Source organism: Oxyura jamaicensis, chromosome 3 (assembly GCF_011077185.1).
Source record: "Oxyura jamaicensis isolate SHBP4307 breed ruddy duck chromosome 3, BPBGC_Ojam_1.0, whole genome shotgun sequence".
Lineage (NCBI taxonomy): Eukaryota > Metazoa > Chordata > Aves > Anseriformes > Anatidae > Oxyura > Oxyura jamaicensis.
Window position 1 is genome coordinate 83,862,601 of NC_048895.1, and position 5,604 is coordinate 83,868,204.

At 41.5% G+C, this 5,604-nt stretch overlaps 1 long non-coding RNA gene across 1 annotated transcript; it reads left to right on the top strand.

Moving 5' to 3' along the window:
• Positions 1–1,330: 1,330 nt before the first annotated feature.
• LOC118164788 lies at positions 1,331–2,941 on the top strand. The gene is made up of 4 exons (XR_004749674.1): positions 1,331–1,486; positions 1,858–1,941; positions 2,051–2,116; positions 2,863–2,941. It is a non-coding gene; the product is annotated as an uncharacterized LOC118164788 (long non-coding RNA).
• Positions 2,942–5,604: the final 2,663 nt, after the last annotated feature.

Genomic DNA, 5,604 nt, shown 5'->3' on the forward strand with positions numbered 1-5,604 from the left:
TCTAGGCCAGCTTCTGCTAGGGCAGCCCCGCACCATGCTGCAAGGCAATCTTCAATGGGAGGCGATGGCAGTAGGAGTGAGTTAGGGCTTTAGTCAGAGGGTGCTCTGTAAGCACCACATTACCATTCACAGCAAAGAGCTGTGGGCAAGACAGTCTCCATCTGAGATAATAGGCTTTTTCCAGTGATTGCTCATCATCACCTAGGAACACATCAGTCCTGCGCATTAATCCCACCTTCTGCTACCATATTCTGTCATGCCATATATTGCTTCTCATGGGCTCTGTTCTGCAAAAAATAGTTACTGTCTACTTCTCCTACCTGCAGGCTTCTCCAGAGCCTCACTGTGATAGTGAGAAAATGGTTTCTGGCTTCCATTTTCAATTTATTCATGTCCAGTTTATAACCATTTCCTTCTGAGCCAATATTGTCCTTTAGCTTAACTTGCTCTTTTACCTTCCTGATGTTTATCTTCCTGATATATTTACACAGGACTGACGTATTCCCTGTTAGCCTTTGCTGAACAAGGTAAGCTCTAGCAGTTCCACTCATGGGATTAGCTGTATCACTTCTCCAGCTGCCCAGCACTCAGCTTTCTTAAATATGTCTATTTGCTGTTCTGCATTTGCTTTTCTTCAGGTATGTCATACTACCTCTGTCTTGACAGAGTTATTGCAATCTGGGTACTAGATGATCCCCACATGATTGTAACTTCTTCCAGTTCTTCCAAAAAACAGTTTTTCTGTGCTGGTGATTGATGGATTTGGGAATCGGTGCAAGGCACAGAACCTTGGAGCCCAGAAGCTCATGTCCCTATATCTGTTAACCCCAGGAAAAGTAGAAATCCAGATTCTTTGGATGAATTTAATTGTCCTGAAGTTCTCTTTTTCCTCCTAATCTGACCATAGCCTGTAATATCTGAACCTCTCTCCCCTGTGTGGAAAATAAATAAATAAATAAAAATGGGTTTCTTAGTCCTCTTATGTAAAGGAGGGATCTTCACCCTCCTTTATGCCTATATCCTACATGGATGCTTCAAATTCAGCTTGTTCTGAAACATGAAGACACCTGTACTTACTGGGATTCTGGCTGAACTGAGCCAGAACTATTCAGCCAACATAACAATTTTCAGTTAAATGAAAACCCAAGTCATGCTATAGTTGCAAGCTGCTATTTGAGGGTCTTTGAAGCTCAACATATCCATCAGAAAATCCCGAGCTGCCAGGACCAACAGGTGACTTAGGAAGTTAATTACTGCTCCCTTGGGGGCAGTATGATGAGGTGATTAATGTCCTGACAAATGGAATGAAGGACCCTTCCCTGTGCTTCTCTGCAGCTGCTTGGCCAATGCTGCAGTTCCCTCCTGCTGTCCAGCACTCACTGGCACGGGCTGTGCCCGCAGAAGCCCAGGAGGCAGATTGAGACTCTGCTTCTCCCACCCCCAGCCACCATCCATGAAGCATGCCAGGGCTGCAGCACTGGAAAAGGTGCAGCGCTCCACTTGCTTATTCTGGCTGGTTTGGGAAAACAATGGCAGTGAGGACCTACTGCTTTCCAGGAGGCCCCTGGGGGAGACTAATCCTGCCCTCTGCTTCCAGACTTCTTCCCACGTTTCCCACGGAAGAATTGGTTGGCAGTCAGGGAAACTACTGTGCAGGGGAACCAGGCTCCTCCTGGATAACTCACTGTTCAGCTCCTCTGCCACAAATTGTACAAAGGAAAGGCAATGCAATGTTAACATCCTGTCTGGAAGTATAAAAATAGAGGATAAAATGTCTTTTTTGGATGAGAAATGGTTCAAGAAGCATTTGCCTGTTACTCATGATACTTTGCCACCATATCATTATTAAATTCACAGCCAAAACATGTCAGTATCAGAAGTAGGAGCCAGAGGACTGCCAAACTGAGGTGCTTGGTCTTTTCCTGACCACTGTGGTTTCAGGTACCCCAGTCTTTTCATTAGCTGTTTAATTGTCCTGCAAAGGTCTTGAGTCAATATTTTTATTTCCTGACTCTACCTGCCAGTGGTGAACAATCTGCTCCCCTTTCAGAGCATCTGACTAAATTTAACAGGCAGGACGAGGAGGACACGCCTATGCTTGCTGGACTGGAAAATTGTAAGTGTATTTAACAATTTAAGGTATGCATGCAGACCTTGAAAACAACTACTTTGTTCTGAATAGGGCTAGTGTTCTGCTGACTTTTTTTTATGTTGCAGAAAGAAAAGCGTTCAGATTATACTGAAAATATGTAAAAAGAAGAATGTTGTATCTCCATGAACAGATTGAAGCATCAAAATGAATAATTGGAGACTCTCATATTTTATATTTTCTGAAGTGGGAAATCAAATTGGTTCTTCATTGCTGACCAATGACAGCTGGAAATAAGAGTGATTTTTTATTTTTTACTTATCTCTTTCATTTTCTTCTGTATAACCTACACAAACTAGATCTGAACTAGAAATTCATCTGAAAAATCTTGAGTCACTTCAAAAGGCCCATCAGCTCTGCAGAGTTTACTTAGGAGAACACAAATCAGTTCCTCAAAACTTTATAATACAAAAAAAAAAAAAAAAAAATATTAAAACCAAGAAAAAAAACAGTATAGTAGAACCATATTGTAACTAACATGTTCCCCTATGTTATGTTCAGGTAATCATCCTTGTCTTTCTGACAAAATTTTTGAAAATGTAAGATAATGCAATGTTGAAATCTGGTTTGTAACAGCAAACTTCAGGTATAGAGCTTGCCCTTTGGATGCAAAATAGTACCAAACTAAAACACTTTTCCTTAAAACTCCCTGTCCAAAATCTAGGCATTAATACACTTTTTTTTTTTTTTTGGTCATTTGGCATTGTTATTAGTGAGGAAAGGGAAAGAATAGGCTTGTAAGCATGCTCTACTTAACTGATTCAACACTTGTATCAACAAAATTGATCCATTATTATATATATATATAATATAAATATATTATAAATTATAAATATAATATAAATAATATATAATATAAAGGGAAAAGAGAATATATATATATATATTCTTTTTTTTTTTTTTTTGGTGGAAACCAAGGCTTTTAGAAAGCAGTGCTGCCGAAAACAGCTGGATTTATACTCAAAGGAAAAAGAAAAGATGATTTACTGTATCTTTGTCTTGGAGGGTTTAGTGGAATTCAGCAGGCAGGCTCTGTGGTTCCATAGGGACAAGCCAGCCCTGCCAGTTCTGAATTAAACCCAACAAAAATGGGAGCTGCACATATTAGTGAGACAGCCATCACATAAAAATATGGATCGGATGGGTTTCCCTTGTTGTACATCCAATTTTAACAATCCCAGCTTTTTATTGTTATTTTAAAAATCCCAGCTGCACTGTGTTTTCAGGAAAAGAGGAACAGAAACGGCAGAAGCAGGTATGGCTGGGGCCGTTGCCTTTTAAATCTTGCCTATGGTATGTCGGCACCTCCGCAGTGTGCAACCACGAACATTAATATCTTCTGAAGCTGCTGGAATCTCCCTTTCATAATCTAAGGAAGCCAGAGAGGATGCTGTTGACCTACAGACATGATAGTAGCAGACAAAGTCTGGACCTTAGATGTTTGAACATGCAAGTGGGCTTTCAGGAACAGAGCTCTGCATTCGATCAGTGGCACAGACTACAAATGCCTATGAACACTTCTTGTCTGACTTCTGTTTTTCACCAAGCCAAACAAAACACTATTGGCTGACTACAAAACAGATGAACATGCTCCTATTTTTTGGCACATGAAAGGAAACCTGCTTTACCCAGCCACATCTGTTTCTTTGATGTAACTCCATGCTCATTCCTGTTAGCTTTGGATGAGTGGTTTGGCAAATACACTGCAGCCTGCTTCACTGAAAAATAAAATAAAATAAAGGGGGGGGGGGGGGGGGGGGACACGACACGACTTCCTGGGGAAATAAACCCCTGTATGAGACTTTGATGTGAATATATTTAACAAATTATTTAATTGACCCCTCCTCCTCACAGTGACTGCATTCTGGGGTAGAACACAAACCTTACATTTAGGAACCTGGTTCTTCACAAATAAAGTGAAGAGGAGACCTTTCTCTCCAGTCACCCTAGATGCTCTCACAGCAGGATCATGATTGTTCACAAGATGCTTGCAGAGAAGTAGCAAATAAATCCTGCTGGTTTGTAATGTAGTTCCAGTGCAAGAGGTAAGACTCAAACGTAGCACAATTTATTAATCTCTAAACCGTGCAATTGCACAAGCTGCAGGAGAATTATAACTTCTGGAGAGAGCACTCAGAAAAGGGAAAAGAGAGAAGCAGAGAGAAAATTAGAACTTCGGAACACAGAGACTACTAACTTAGAGCAGAAAACCAAAACTAAAAGTAGAACTGGGCACAGGGTGCACATACCACACACACTTTTTAAAGATAGATTGAGCGGATCATAAGAGATGCTCATAAACTTTGCATTTATCCTGTGCTCACAAGCTGGAACTAGTCAAACAATCAGCTAGCAGCTAAAGATATGCAGCACTGCTCACATCACTTTGATGCTAAATGAACCCTCGATAGAGACCATCTAATGCACAAATTGCTGGGTGTGGCTGAAGTCACAACAACAGACATTTGAAAAAATCACTTTAAGAACACCCAGCATCAAGCTGGGAGCTGGGGGGAGGATTTTTCCATGATTAAAAAAAAAGTGACTACGATTACTCTGTCAGCAAATATTTAGCCCAATGCTTTCCCCGACAGCCAGCGGCCAGACCCCACAGCACTGCGCTCATCCACCAGCACTGGGCTGAACTGTGGGAAAATAAAGCATGCCAAGAAGGGGCAGGCAGTTATCTTGAATTCACACTGATCTGGGTTGACAAGAGTACCGTCCCTTCTGTACACGGCCTGTAAACACCCATGGGAATGCAGTTTTGGTGACAGAAACAGAGAATCCCGCAAATGTGACTATAAATATGATGTGGGTCAGGGAACTCGTTTAAACATACTTTATGGCTTGAGGTGTCATCCAGCCAGAAAGCACAAACAAGCTGCAAATAGCAGGCCCCTGAGCCTGAAGACTTGCAAATGAGCAAAGTCTTCAAAACAGAGTTTAAGCATAATTTTGATGACATGCAGGCCTCAAACTAGAGATCTGCATGAAGGTAAATTCTACAATTTCCTCAAAAATTAATGCCCAAAGGCCAATCTCTGGGTAACAGTCTGTGCCTGATGCAAACTCCTTTAGATGGATGATAGATAGATACAGATAAAAAGAGTATCCAACTAGTAAACACTGAAGATGACAGTATGTAAAATGTGAGCTTGAAACATCATTTCCTTGGGTTCACATCCACTCCTTAGTCATCCTTTGTGTTTATTCCCTGAATACATTCTTCTGTCTACAACCACCCCCTGCAGCCAAAATGAATCAGGATGGAGCTTCAGCACTACACAGTCCTTCAGACATCATCATTCCTTGAACCCATTCCCTGCCCATCTGCCACCAAGGGCATGCATGACACTGGCATCCCCCTGCTCCTTTGTCTTATTTGAGTCTGGTGACTTTCTACTCCTTTTTTCTTTAGAAAGTGCCTTCTCTCACTGGCAACCTCACCTTCT